Raw genomic sequence first — 15,903 nt, 5'->3', positions numbered from 1 at the left:
TTGAGATATAGCATTTCCCATTATATCTTGCATATCTTTTACCGTTACTGATGACAGAGGAGGGGAAGGTGGTGGTGTAGCTTTAGGTTGTTGTGCTGGTAAAATCGCAGAGAAGAAGCAACCTTGGGTACTGTAGATGTTGCTTGCCGCCTTGAAGCCATTTTCAACAAGAAAAGTTTTGTTTCTTCTTTTCTCCTTCTTAAAAAGAAAAATAGAAAAAATACAAAAAAAAATCCCTTAAAGAAATAACAAAAAAAAGTTTAACAGAGAGGGGAAATAATCTTCCTAAAACACAAATCCAGCTTGAAAAAGCCTTTAAAAACGATCTAATCCATTCCGTTCAGTTCCACTCCCTTCAAAAAAAAAAAAACTTTCCAATCGCCATTTTACTTTCCCTCTCGATAAAAGAAAGAAAAAAAAGGGAAGTAAAAATCAATCTTTAAACTTAAAGTCCAAATAAAATCCCCCCCAAAAAATCTTTTATCCAGGTCTGTCCGCTTTTAAAATAACTCACCCGATTTCTTTAAGCGCGGAGGTGGGAGCGGCGTCTTGCTTTGTCCCCAAGGAACAAAGACAGCTGAGAAGCGGAGACAACCTGAACTCTGTGGGAGCACTCTTTTCACCCCCAAAAGAAAACTTCCTTTGGGCTCTCAGAGGCTCTACCTCTATTCAGGTGATACTCCCCTCCCTCCCTTTGCCCGGGAAGGAGGTTTTGAGCTGCGGAACAGCTGATGCCTGCTGTTCTCTGCGGTTCTAACGCTTTCTCAGGAGGATGGCTACAAAGTAGCCGCCATCGCCAGCGCTAATCCACCGGAAGTCCCCATTTTATGTAAAATTTTCATAGACTATGTATAAGCAGAACAAGGCTATCAAAAATGTTGTGGCATATAAACAAATAACAGACTTTGATATAAATGATTCAGAACTAAATTTTGTTTCAGTGTAACCAGGGATGTTTCAATTGTGCAAACAAAGAGTGTTATATCCAGAAAAAAATAGTATTTACAATTTTATTTGTTTAATGTATATAGCTGCCAATATCACCTCTTATATGGGCTATAGCAGTTTACAAGATTAGAAATACAGAAAAGCAATTCAAAAAAACAGACAAAAAATATTGAAACTATAAAAATAATCACAGTTCATGAACAATATATCTACTTTACAGGCTATACATCCACCTTTATCAAATTCCCAGGTCAGATGGCAAAGGCATGTTTTCAGATCTTTCTGGAAGGCCAGCAAGATCAGGTCCAAGCTAATTTCAGGGGCAGGAAGTATAGGTGCCATAGTACACAAGACTCTCCTCCTGGGTTATCAGCTTCTCTTATATGTTAAACAAGAACAGAGATAATACCAAACCCTGGTAAACTCCATACTATAGGGGCCAAGGGCAGGACTTTTGCAATCAACAGTGGCTGGAACCTGCTCAGAGAGCCAGTGCAATAGAATGTAGCGGTTACGGTTAGGCAGAGAGATCTATGTAGCAGCAGCATAGTATCAACAGTCCCAACTGATATCCTATGCCCAACTTAATAAACAGGATCTTATATTTTTGACTTGTGGAATAGTGTCCCTGAAAGCTGATAGGGACTCCTGAATGATAATCACCACTTCCCCACACCTGGGCGATTTTGTCAGCTGATGCACACCCAAAACCTAAAAGGGTACATTTTGAAATGCATATCTTACTCTTCCATGCCCAGTTAGGTCTCAATAATACATGTCAAGTCAGCCCTCTCATCCATGATCAAGTCATAAATGACAGTGGCCTTATTAGTATATGTGATATTCTTAAGAACATGGACTAAATGAATTTAGATATTATTAGATATTGCCCATCAGAAGAAATGTTCGCAGTCATTTTGGGAAGAGAACAACTTAGACTCCTTCAAGATACGATAGGAGGTTTGGATTGGTGGATGAGCCAATATACAGGAGTATTGGAACTATGAATTCTGTTGCATTGACTCTTTCATTCCATGTGGCTTGGTGACCACAATCATTTTTTTTGCCTTCCTCTTTATCATTTATTGTGTCTACTCTTTATTTGTGAGAATCCAACTCACAGAATGCTTCTTTGTCTTTGCAGGCCCTTGGACTCTGACCCAATGTAGGATAAAATGTAGCTAGCTAGGAAGCATTTCCAGTAATAAATCTTCTTTCTATCAAAAGATACAAAGGACTGTTCCTCTAGTCCATGGGTGTCAAACTGCCAACACATGGGCTGGACACATCACATGGAAGCTGCGCCCACCCCATTGCTGGCAATGGCAAAACAGTCCTGATACATCACATGACATCATGAGTATGACATATCTGCTCCAATCCTTGCTCAGGTTAGATCCCACTCTTGAGAAACACATTACATTGTTTATTCCAATACCTAACACATGTTTTTCTCTATGCAAAAGCTGAAAACTATGCCACCAAACCTCTGTAGTCTTTCACTGAGTTCCAGTGTTATGATCTGAAAGGTTTCCAGAGGCTGCATAAAAAGATTGCCCTCTCCTGCCCTCTGCAACCAAAATGACAGGTTGCTTAGTAACTTCTATACATGCATCTCAGTACACTTCAGTTTTTCTTTATAAATGTTTGTGATAAACATGCCAGGGGATTTGGTCCAACTTCTTTTTCATGTGCTATATTTCCATCCATCCAAGCTGAATATCTATTATGAGCTAAAATGTCCAGCCTTTGTTGTTGCTGTTGTTGTAGATTTGCTATTAAGGAAGATATGGAAATTTATAATTTTGAGCCCACATGCACCCTACATTAATAGCATGGGCAATTTACATTGCTAGAAATTTAATTGTAGACACAAATGATGACATTATCTTTTCATAACAAAGTGACCAAGTAAGGTTTCATCTTTACCTATTCAGTTATTATCTTAAATTTTTGTACTTATCATTTGTACCGGTGGTTGCATTTTCCTGTCAGTGAAGTGCATAGTAGAAATGTTCCTGTAGCCTAAATAGAAAAGATTAAACTTTCCTTTTATACTGTTGCATAACAATAGACATAAAGGGCTCAGCATGCCTTGCATTAAATTTATGAAGTATTTTGGCTTCATGTGCTGTACAACTGCAGCTCACTACTTGTATTCAAAATGAAACCATTCATACTAGAAACAACAGCCTATCAAGCATATCAAGAGTTTATCACTGGAATTGTATCAGATGGATTCGTGTGTGAGAGAATTGTTGCTGCAGGTTCCTGCGTTATTGCTGAAGTGCTGGTGGAGTTGTAATTCTTGAAGCTGCCCAAACAGCTAGATACTTTACAACTAAAGAATTTAGCAGTTACAAATGGCTATTGGCAGCTTTGCTGGAGACAATGGAGATAGTGGAGGAATGTGAAGTCAAAAACATATTTTTAGATCTCCATCTGGGTCCACCTAGACCAGTATTAACATTGCAACCTGAATTGCTGGAAGATGAGAATTCAAATCTGGGGAGGCTGAGATAGATGGCCTGGGTTGAGATGGAGAGGCAGCAAAAAAAGTCAATGGAAAGGATCATAGTGAGAGTGGGCAAGGTTGGTTAATTCTCAACAAGTCTCTAGAGGATATTGTGGCCCAGGCTGAAAAAAAATGAGCTCTCAAGATGAAGACAGAGTCTGTATAAGTTCAAAAACACCATCACCATCACTACTATTGCAGACAGCATTGGTTGGAGTCCTTTTTGTAGGTAGGAGAGGAAAGCAATGAATCCAACAAATTTGGATAGCTGTGTCCAATCTCCAAATGTATTGAGAAAGTACTGGGGCTGCAATTTCAGAGTTCTCTGGACCATACAGATTATCTGTATGTTTAGTAGTATGGCTATGCCCATGGGATGGAAACTGCATTGACTATGCTCATGGATGACTTATAGCAAGGCTTGAATGGAGGAGGCACCAGGATCTTATCCTCCTAGAGCTTTCAGCTGTTTTCAATACTGTTGACCACATTATTCTGCAAAACTATCTGCAGCTGTTGGGAATTAGATGTACAGTTTATTGTGGTTTTGTTTCCTACCTGAGCCAGTATGTCCAGGGGGTTATTGTAGGAAAATAGGGAGCAGTCAAACTCATTGGCACTTCATTTTAGAGTGCATCAAAGTTCAGTCTTTTCCCCTGTCATGTTCAACATAGGTATGAAACTATTGGAAAAGGTCATATGTCAGTTCAAGTTAAAGTATCACCGATATGCATATAATACTTATCTAGTATATCCAGTACATGATACATATACAATACACAGATGATACTTCTACCCATTGGGTATTTTTTTATTTAACTTAAAACAGAATAGCCATCAATAGATAAAAATAGTTTTTCTTTCTACTTATTTTTATTTTGCCACCTTTGGTTATTAAATGGAAAGAAAAGGAAGAGTAGTCTTGGTAATTTTTAGCTTGTGCAGTTGTCTATTAGGTTCATCAATTTCCTTAGACAAGTAGGTTGAACAGCAGCAAGGCTCTGTGAGAAATATTACTTAACAGTACCATGAAAGGATAGATCATTATTATATTTTCAGGAAATTACTGGAATTGACTATTTCTACTAAAACTTCAGGGTAAATATTAATCTACAGTCTGTTCTTACACACGTCAGAGGCAGGAATGAGGAAATATTTGGTTGTGTCATACTTTACTAAGTCTCATAGAGCTTTAGAAATTCTTCCCAGAAGCTGCCTGATTTACCTCAGAGTTTACAAATCTTTGAATAAAAGCATAAAATGCAACTCATCAGCTCCTAAAACCATCTATGACATGGTAGCCATATTTAAAACAAATAAATAGAGAACTATCACATGACTTTCACTCCAACAGATTTATAGTGCTCATCAGTCAGAAAAGTTCTGGTTTTAGTAGGAGATTTATGTATAAAACAATTCAATTTTTCTCTTTGTTTCTGCTGAAATACATTATTTGCCCAAATTTTTATAAATCAAATGTTTTATGTCCTATTTTTAATATGTTTCTTGAAGGTAATATTTAAGAAATATTTATACTTGTAGTGCCTAGTTCTGCATCATCCCCTTCAGTTTCCTGTTGCACCAGTTAGAATTTTTGTGTAGTGTCTTCTGACATTCAAATAACATCCATTTGAATATTCTGCAATTCTCCTTTGAATTCTCACCTTTTGGACAGAATTCATTTGAAACCTCTGATGTTAATTGTATATCTGTATAATTGTTTATCATCACCACTCTGGCCATTATTGTTGGATAAGTTACATCAAACAGTCCATTTTCTTGGAAATTGATTTTCATAAGTGATTATCTATTCTGAGCTATATAACAATATATAATAATTCTTTCAACTTTACTTCATATCCCTTTCTATGTTATATATTTTATTGAGAGAAGACTAGATTCCAGATCCAGAACCTAAAAAATTCATTGTTAAAGTGGTCTGTTTTCCTTTAATCAGGATATAAGATAATTTTAATGATTTTGTGCCTGCTTTTTCGATCTGCTAAATGTATTGTCAGTTGGTATCTAGTGTCTAGTTTGATGTATATTTTTTAGTTTTCTTTAATAAGAATTATTTGTACTACAAAATCTATCTATCTTCCAAGTAATCAAAAGAGGCTTGGAATTTTTTTTCCTGTGGCCCCTCTACTAAATTTATTTCCTTTATTGTAAGTTTTTTTAATTTATTTTTATTTTTTACTCTGTGCTGGGATGGTTCATACTCTTTGGAGTGTAAGCAAGCTTCTTTATCTGCCTTGTAATGGCCTGGATCATTTGCAATGAAAGCAATGCTTCTTCCTATGGTTGGCTTTACAAGTTAAATCTGGAGTAAGAGTTGTGTTTCTGTTTTAGAGTTGTACAGAACAAATTATTCTTATTATAGTGTTAGCATCTACTTAATCTTTTATTCCTAGTCTCAAAATTTTTTCCTATGAAATTAAAGTCAGCAACCATGTTTTCTAACTATATTTCCATAGCTTGCCTTTCAAATTGTCTTGTGATCTTTCACATTTCATTCATATACAAATTTCCCCTTTGTTTAGCCATCTGTGACAAAGCCTCCCCCACACGCAAAAAATCCTACAAACATAAAGGCAAACAAGAATAGAATCACTCATTCGTTGGGAGATCATTTTTGCTGCTCTGTTACTTGAAGTATCCCAGGTTTTTTTTTCATCCTGCCCTTCATCTCTGGATTTTTCTTTGTCTAGCACCCAAGATAATCCCATGGATTTCAGGAGCATTCCAATCTTGGACTAAAGGAAAAAAAAAATATTGCTTTTAACTCCTCAATTGGCTCATTTCCAAAGCTGTTTTGCTATATTTTCCCAATCTTTTATGCTCAGGATGACTCATCTTTCCTTTCTCTTTCACAATTTTTTCTGCTCACTGTTTTGGGGACAATATCCAATGGCAATGGTGTATTAGTGGGTTCCTGGAGTGTGAGAATCTAGGAAAAGATCAGTAAAGTAGGTCTTTATAACTGCAATAGAAATAAGCTTTATTATGACAAATAAATGGGAAAATCTAGTTCCCAGCCAGCTATACCGTATTAGTCAGATTGTCAGAGAACCAGAGACAAGTGTAATAGGAAGTCAAAGGCAGGAGGTAAGCAGCATGAGGTTAGCAATCTCAGAAACAAAGACAACTCTTGCTGTCCCCAAAATGAGATAGATATCTTACAGTTTATGGAGTGCATATCATCACAACAGTTTCCACCTTGGTACCACTCTGCTAGTGAGGCAGGCTAAAGCTGGATCAAATTGCTCAAGCATGGAAATAAGTATTTTCCTTGTCCCAAAGGTACTTATTTCAAAAAGCAACTGGACTTTCTTGAGGTTTTTTTTCTTTGAAAACATTTCGCTTCTCATCCAAGAATCTTCTTCAGTTCAGAAATGATCTGGATGACTGAGAATCTCCATAGACACACTCTTTAAGATAAACATTCCAATTGACATAGAGGAGGAGCCCAAGGAAGGCTCCTTGATGTGGAGTTTTGTGCTTCTGTTGCCATTTTTGTTTGGGATGCCACATATTCTTGCCAAGCAGCTACAAGAGAGAGGATTTGGTAGCAATAGCAACATCATGGAATTACCCCATGATCTTGCCTTGACAGAGAATCTATCCAAACACATCCATTAGGAGAGCAAGTCCTACATGGAGATCTTTCTGCATGTTTTTCTCCTTGCATCAATAGAGTACTCCTGATACAAGTAGTGAGTTTAAAGGGAAGACAAAAGGCACATTCCTGCCTTTCCTTCTCCCTTTAAATGGTCTTTGTATTTGCAAGCTGCCCAGAGTTGTTTCAATATGAGATGGGTGATAAGTGTGTGCATATGCGCACATGCACACACACACACACACACACAAACACACATACACACACATACAGAATTGATGTTGGTTTGGGAGAGAGTCCATGAAGGGAACACAGGGGTAATTACTATTTTTCTATCTACATCACACAAACCCTTGTTGTGAATAGGTTGTAGAGGGCTGAAGAATCAGTGCTATTGAAATCCAGGTTCCAACATTAGACTTAATTAATGAACTTAGCAAACTTATTTACTGCATTTACTGTAAAAAGAAGGAAACTAACAAGAATAAAGCAGCCCTATAAAAAGCTAAAGAATAAAAGACACATTACAGCCCTACTGCCTTCAGCTGACATTGTGGTGGCACCACCCCACTTGTTCCTTTGTTCTTGAAAATCGAACAATTTAAAAAGGGCAGTCCCCAACCACAAAAAGATTGCCCACAACAGCACAAAGCTTCTAATTACCATGAAATTAGAACATGAGTGTATGCAATTTTAGACTATGCTATTTTAGAGACCTACAATGTAATGCTAAGTAAAGGTTATGATGCTGAAGGCAAGAATAAAAGGTACTTTTCTGTTTCTCCATCTCCAATGTATTAGCTTCCCATACACAAGTCTAAAATCTTCAAAATAGTTTTCTAAAGCAGTTAAACTAATTAGGGGGAGAATTTTTACACAGACCAGATAAAAAGACAACAGCTAGCTCATTTCTGAACAATAGGGGGAGTATGTTTTTCAATAATTAGGTTTTACAAATTTAGAAACATTAAGTGAGCAGACCCACACAACTGAAATCTACCCATGCTTTGTTTGGCATTATTCCACATACAGAAACACAGGGATCATGTCACTGAGAAAAGAGATCCTAAAGCATTGCACATCAGACAGATAAAATTATTTTCTCCCAAGTGGCCAGAAGAACCATATGGCATCCCTATCTCTCTCTCAGCACAGAGATATTATAATACATCTATCTTATTACTCTTCATATAGTTTAGTCCTTGCTACATTATCTATTTATATATGCTCAGTAGAATAATGAATTGTATGTTTGAGTTATCTTGCCAATATTAAGAAAATATTAATAATTAATATGAATACACTTCCGAAGTGAAACTTAGCATGGCCAAATGTATGGTCATATCATGAGTTCATTTATTTAATAACAAAAAGAAACCTTGTCATGAAACAAATTTTATTTGGAACCATTTTGTTTTCAATTTGGCATTTTGAATTGGAGGTTACACTGAAAAAAGAAAGACAAAAAAAAAATAACACAGATAAATAAGGAAGAAATTTCGGAAATATATTAAAGAGAAGACAAATGGTCTCCTGGAGCAATCAATATCTTATAAATGGATAGAAGTTGGAAATGAATATTCCAGCTCTGCTATCCCTATCTTGATTTCTGTTTTGAAGGAAAGGGCCTGAAGCCTAGCAATAAATGATGTTACATGATCTGAAAGACTGGGAATCCAACATAATCAAGGTTCTGCATAATTTGGAATATGTAAACTAGAACTGGCTACAAATAAAAGTTTGAAATTTCTGTTTAAATTTATGGGCATGGAAATTGGATGTAAAATGTCTGTTAAGTTATCTAGAGAAGAAGCCATTCTCCCAACAAGACTGGAATTCCCAGAGAGATGCAACAAAAGCATACCTGATTTGGGGCAGAGGTGGTTGAGGTGAGGAGGGAGTAAGGCACTGGAAAGAATTCCTATATAAAATCTTTCCTTGGGATTTAACTGAAGTGTGATAATCCAGAGAGATTACCTACTGTACTGTAGAGATTCAGGACTACAATGTAGGACATTTATGTGTATTATTTGAGTAGCCCATACTGTAATTAAATAAAACAAGCAAAAGTGTACATGTCATTCCCCCTTGAAATATTTCTAAAGCAAATTTTCTTTCATTAAGTGGAATGAGAAATGGTAAGAAAAATGCAGAAATTTTATTTTACAGCTACTTTCAGAACTTTTACTATTCCAGGCATTCAGAAATTAAATGAGGAAAAGGATCAAAACTCTGAGATATGAACTTTCAGAAACATGTCCCTCTGAGGCACGGACTTTTACCTTGAATGTAACAATTTGTCTGACAAATCCCAGAGAGGTCCTATCACATATCCTTTGAGCATTCCCATCAAAATGCAGACTCTATAAACCCACATTCCACCCCAAGAAACAGATAGTATAAAGAAGAGTGATGGCTTCTTCAAAAAAAAAAAAAACCTAATACAGGAATTGAGGAAGCAGAGTTTTTAAAAATAATAATTATTAGATGTTTATCCTGCCTTTGTTTTGGACAACTCAAAGCAGCATTTATACTCTGTGAGTACTCAGGGAGCAAGACAGACAGCATAGAAGGGTAAAGGCCTTTTTCCTGTATTTTGCTTCTCTAACAAAAGCAACAACAGCCAAAATGTATGGGACATTCCCCCCTCCCTCCTGTAATTTTTAAAACTTTGTTGTTGTTTAGATCTTGTAGCACTGAGCAAAACTTCACAGCCTCCCCTCTTTCCACCTTTGGTGTGAACCATTTCTGTCCAAACAAGGAGAAATTCTTCTCAAGAAAATACTGATGTGGTTGCAAAAGAATGCTTGATCAACAGGAAACAAAAACAAGCACAAATCATAGAAGCATGGAATGGGACAAAACATCATATAGGGGCCACAGGTGTCCAAACAATAAAGATTGCAGTTATGTTTTGCAGTTGAAGCTCTGCCTGTTTTTATGTGCACCTCACCCATGGAAACACTAGCAGAGTTTCAATCACACTATTGTGGCAACCATCTTGAGATTCTTTTTTCACTTCCTGTAGTTGTCCAGGAGTCAGTCAACCTCAAGGGTTGTCTTAAGGTATTCTTTACAATTTAATTTGAAGTGGTATCTCAGCTCAGAAGATTAAGTCCCTCCACTGTGACATCTTAAATTGAAGGATTGAAGTGGACCATCTTGATTCAGCCCTACTCCAATGGAAAAGTGCTTCCATGCATGTACAAATGCCCTTTTTAGGAAAACACTACACTGATCACAGGCACTACATGGACGAGGTTCAGTTGAAACACCTTTTCAATGCTCCATGATATCCTACTATATAGGTTTTTGATAAATGAATGAATAGGCTCTTTAATCAATGTACCACAATCAAGTAAAAAGGATTAGATTGTTGACTTTGTGCACTGAACAAAGAGCAATGGCAGGTAAGAGCAATTTTCTCAAGTAAAATGAAAATCTGAAGTGAAGTGATAAGATCTGCTCACCCTAGGAGATCTGAAAATTTTATCATTGGTGGAGATCTGAACATAGCTCTATTATCATGTCTGCTTCACCAGAATCATCATCATCATCATCATCATCTCCCTCTCCTACTCTTTGGAATCTTTGGAAAGATTCTGCAGATCATTCTTCAGTGCTTTATATTATGTGTTCACTCATTGAACAATATCAGCTTTTAGTTGAATGCCCATATCATTGTCAACTAGCTGAAGCATTTGGTTAAGACTGGAGTACATTTTGTATTGTTTTATGTGTATGTCTATGTAGATATGTGTGTGTTTCTGTGTCTATGTGGTTTCTGTGTCTGTGTGTTGGGGGTGGATTTGGATGAAATTTTCTTTGCTTTTATTTAATCAGACTAACTTTTTAAGACACATAATTCCACAGTGGAAAAAGGGGCACTTTTAGTTCCAATAATATGCTTTGTGATTCTGAAGTGTTTTGCATAACCCACTAGAGAATTATGAATACTAAAAAATAGAGTAAAATTGACATCCTACAAGTAAACTTGTGAGACCTTTAATCCTTGTATGTGCCATCGCTGTCATTATAGAGCTTGATAGACTATGACTTTTCTGTTCCTAGAAGTGATGAATGGAGTACAGTGTCAGTTCAAGACCTATATTGTACTGTATAAGGGGAAACCAATGCTATGAATAAGAATTTGATAAAAGTTACACATAATACTGTATCTCTTTATTCATTCATCTTTGGCCACATGAAGAAAGGCAACACAAACTCAAATAACATTAAATAGTTGTGATGTATTTAAATCTCTCTTTCTCCCTCCCTCCCTCCCTCCCTCCCTTCTTCCTCCCTCTCTCTCCCTCTCTCTCTTTCTCTCTCTCACGCACAATAGCTTGAACCTTCTCAACAAGATAATCACAATGATTGAATATGGCTACAAGTTCAAGAATCGAACTACCAGCAGCCACCTCCTCTACATATCAAGCTGTATGCTAAAAGTGATTGAGGCAGTGACTCAATTATCCATCTTTCATGGATCTACAGTGAAGACACTGAGGTACCATTCAGACTAGAGAATTGTGGTCATATGGTAGTCGAATGGTAGAAGATAGTTAAGACTGATGGGGCAGGCCACATAGCAGACATACAATCCAACTACAAGTACCTGAGTATCATCCAGTAATATGGGAACCATGGTAAGGAGGCAAGAAAGAAAATAACATGCAAGTACCACCAAAGGATAAGACAAATCCTGAAGAATAATCTCAATGCCAAGAACAAGATCCATGCCATCAGCATGTATACCCTGGCTGCTGGTATAGTGGGATGGCCAAAGGAGGACTGGATATACTTGAGTCTTTGAGAGATCACCAGATATTGAATCTTAACTCATGACTAAGCATACTGATAAGGCAACATTCTTGCTCATTGAAAAAGTTGTAACAACCAGGGTTCTGCAGAACTTCAAACATAACTTCACTTGGTAATGTTTGAAATAAAGCACCCTTACGTCAGGGGTCTTCAAACTCAGCCCTTTTATGACTCATGAACTTCAACTCCCAGAATTTCTCAGCCAGCATGCCTGGCTAAGGAATTTTGGGAGTTGAAGTCCATGAGTTATAAAAGGGCCGAGTTTGAAGACCCCTGCCTTACATCCATGCTGGTTGGGAAATACCACTGCTGTCCCTGAATGTAACAGCTGTGGTGAACTCTCTTCCAGCTTCTCATTATTTCAAGGGTAGCAGTTCATTGCAAGAGCAGCTGTCAGATAAGGAAGATTACAATGGGGAAACTGGCATGACTAGGAACAGTGGCAAGCTGTGCAGAGGTTACCAATGAGATTAGCAATCTTGTGAAATGTTGATATTCCTCTATGCCAAAACACATTACACACCATTTGGGGGGGGGGGGTGAGCTGGTGAGCCCTCTGTGAAATGCTATGCCATGCTGCCCAACTAGTGGAATGGAATACATGTGACACTTTATTTCATTCATCATACATGAGGGTGCATAAAGATTGCTTCCATCAAAGCAATGTGACTATAATCGATCAGTCTTGCCTCAATGTTTGTGAAGACAGAGAAAAGCCCCTGAAAGGGCATCAGCTACAATCTGTATTGGCCTACTTACAATCCCTAAAGGGCTGTGTATACAATTTAAAGTGTTTAAGTGGATCGCATGTCATGTATCCCTGGGTATGGTTAAGAATTTTCTTTTTCTCTTGCCCTCACTCTTTTAGCCATCATATATGCTGACTCACTAATAAGTAAGGCAACTGCCTATTATGCTCATATTTTTAAAGAGTGCATTATATATTGGATCAAATATGTTTCCTGTCTACTTTACAGGGGTCTTCCAGGAAAGATAGACTACCCAATAAAAAGTTACTCTTTCCACATCATCACAATGTTGCCAGTTTTAGCATTTTACTGTCTTGAAGTTAAATCAGCAACTGTTCATTTATCTGAAAGTGAATCAAGGCTGTGCTTATAGGATAAAGTTTCCCTCAGTTGAAATTACCTCCTGATGGACATCCAAATGTAATATTTCTTACATAAATTATGATTTCTGTAATTTCTTACAGAAGTTACAGAAATCATTTGTCACTGCTTTCTCCCAGGGTGGTTTTAATTGTTATTTTATCAAAGATTACATTTACACCAGTAAAAATTAATACAAACTAAAAAAAGAAAAATAGAAGATGCAGAAAAGAAATAAAAAGAGAAAAATTGAGAAAAATAAAATATAGTAAAGGTAGTAGTAGTAATAATAATAATAATAATAATAATAATAATAATAATAATAATAATAATAATAATAATAATAATAAAGTTGGAAGGGACCTTGGAGGTCATCTAGTCCAACCCCCTGCTCAGGCAGGAAACCCTACTGTATACCATTTCCGACAAATGGCTCTCCAGTCTCTTCTTAAAAACTTCCAGTGTTGGAGCATTCACAACTTCTGGAGGCAGGTTGTTCCACTGATTAATTGTTCTAACTGTCAGGAAATTTTTCCTTAGTTCTATGTTGCTTCTCTATTTAGTTAGTTTTCTGCCTTCAGGTGCTTATTACGTTCTCTTAAAATACAACAAATGATCTATTCTTTCCACAGTCTCATCTCTCTGAAACAGGGGTGTCAAACTGCCAGCCCGTGGGCTGGATGCATCATGCCGAAACCGCGCCCACCCCATTGCCGGCAATGGAAAAAAAGTCACGATATGTTGTGACATGACACATGACATTGCAAGTTTGACACCCTGTTATAAAACAACCCAAAAAACCTTGTCATTTCAATCCTGATGTCAGCAAAATTCTGTTAAGGGTTACCAGAGGCACATCTATTTTAATCTTGACCACATAAGCCAACTTTATATTTCTTCCTTTAATTTCTAACAATATTGATTTTTAGTCCCATCAAATAATGTTGTAGAATTTGATTTCTTTTCATTTTTCTTTTATCCTTTCTCACAAATTTTTTTTTTAAATCCATTATAGGAAAATTATCCAATCACTCCCCTGAATTTTTATTTGTACAGTCCTTTTAATTTTTATGACATCAGTTAGTTTCTTTTGTATGCCCACTGTAATATGACGGTGGGCTGGGGTTTTATGGGTTTTGTGGATTAGTAAAGCTGCATGCTGTCACAGAGTTATTGTGTGTAAATGGGTAGCTCTATAAATTTGTTGAATGAATGAATGAATGAATGACATTTTCCATGTCATTTTGTAGCCTGTCATTTTTAATCCACTTTCAATCACTTTTGTCTTGTCAGGTAAAATGTGTTCTTCTTTCTTAATGCCTTTTAAACACAATCTATATAGAGGCATACACATTTACAATTAACTTCTGGATCCACTGTTTAAAAACATCCTTTAATATGTCCATTACTACATCTTTAGTCTGGAATCACTGGAGTCATCTTTAGTCTGCCATTTCTTCCCCGGAAGCCTTCCAGAGTGATTTTGTGACTTCTCAGTTTATTTTACAAACCAAACTGATAATTTCCCATCCAAATGCTAACCAGATCTGAACTAACTCAGCATTTTTAAGTCAGAAAATGCTATTGGGTAAATGTTATTACTTGCTATGACCCAGTGTGATTTTTTTTTTCCTTTCAGAGATATTCTGTCCCCTTTGGGATAGCATTTAAATATATCTTTTTTTAGTCTGTCTGTTGAATTGGAGAGGTCAGAGGCAATAACAAAAATAAGTGCCAGAATGAGATACATTAATGATTTAGTAAGTTTGAAAAGGAATATTGAAATATCTTTGTAATTTAGCTTTATGTTAACAGTGTAAGATCTGCAAAAAATTCATCAGAATTTATTCTTTATCAGTATTTTTTTAATACTGGAATTATCTCTATTTTTTAACCCTTGATATTTGGCTGACTGTTGTTTCTGCCTAATCCCCACAAAAGATTAGACCAACCCCCAGGGACTGGGAAGAGATACTAACAAATTGAGACAACAAGGAGCTGTCCTCTGGTTTGCATCCATTCAGACTGATCATTTTTTCTATAATTACTATTAATGGGATAATAATTAAATTGAATTTTACTGTTATGTGTAGATTAGCACAATATACAATTTGTGCTGTTAATGTTCTTATTTCGGCTATGTATTTGTACCTGTGATTTCTTAATTATGAGCATAACTAATTTAAGACATATCCAACCTACATTTTAACAACACTTCCTTGATGTTCTTTAACTGCTTTTTTTTGCTACTTTTTATCCACCTACTTGAGAACTATAATCACTAGACCAGGGGTCTCCAACCCCAGTCTGTGGACAAGAACCAGACTGCGGCATGCCAGCACAAACAAGCAAAGCCCCATCCACCAGATGCAGGCAGTATACAAAACCATGCACCCTCTTGTCCACGGAAAAACCTCTCTCCATGGAACCAGTCTCTGGTGCCCCAAAGTTTGGGGATCTCTGCACTAGACTATGCTATCTCCCTTCCCTAAATACCTTAGCTAACATTTGTTTTCCTACTACTATATCCTTTTATAAAATAAAGAGAAAGGTGAATAATGAAAAAATACTTTCTCAAGCATTCTTGGTAATCTAGCATCTGCATTACTTCACTCAGTTACAGCTTCAGGATTGTTTTTCTATGTGATCCTAGTGCCATCCAGTCTCTTCACCACCTAGTTCTTATGCAGTTCTTTCTTTTCAGACTCTGTTGCTGCTGCTGGCCTTGATTGTTTCACATCCCTGATTCACTGATGATCCTACTTCCAACTCATCTTTTGTTTGGTATCTTCAGTCACCCTGGTTCCTTGAGACTTGAACAGGACTTCCAAACTTCTCTCTGCCAAACCCACACAATGTAAATTTTGTTCCAAAAAGCAAATGTGTTT

This window comes from Crotalus tigris, unplaced genomic scaffold, assembly GCF_016545835.1.
Source record: "Crotalus tigris isolate CLP2741 ecotype Arizona unplaced genomic scaffold, ASM1654583v1 scf7180000018371.15429387391:27106975, whole genome shotgun sequence".
Taxonomy (NCBI): domain Eukaryota; kingdom Metazoa; phylum Chordata; class Lepidosauria; order Squamata; family Viperidae; genus Crotalus; species Crotalus tigris.
The sequence above is the reverse complement of the archived record's forward strand: the minus strand, read 5'-3'. Positions refer to the sequence as shown.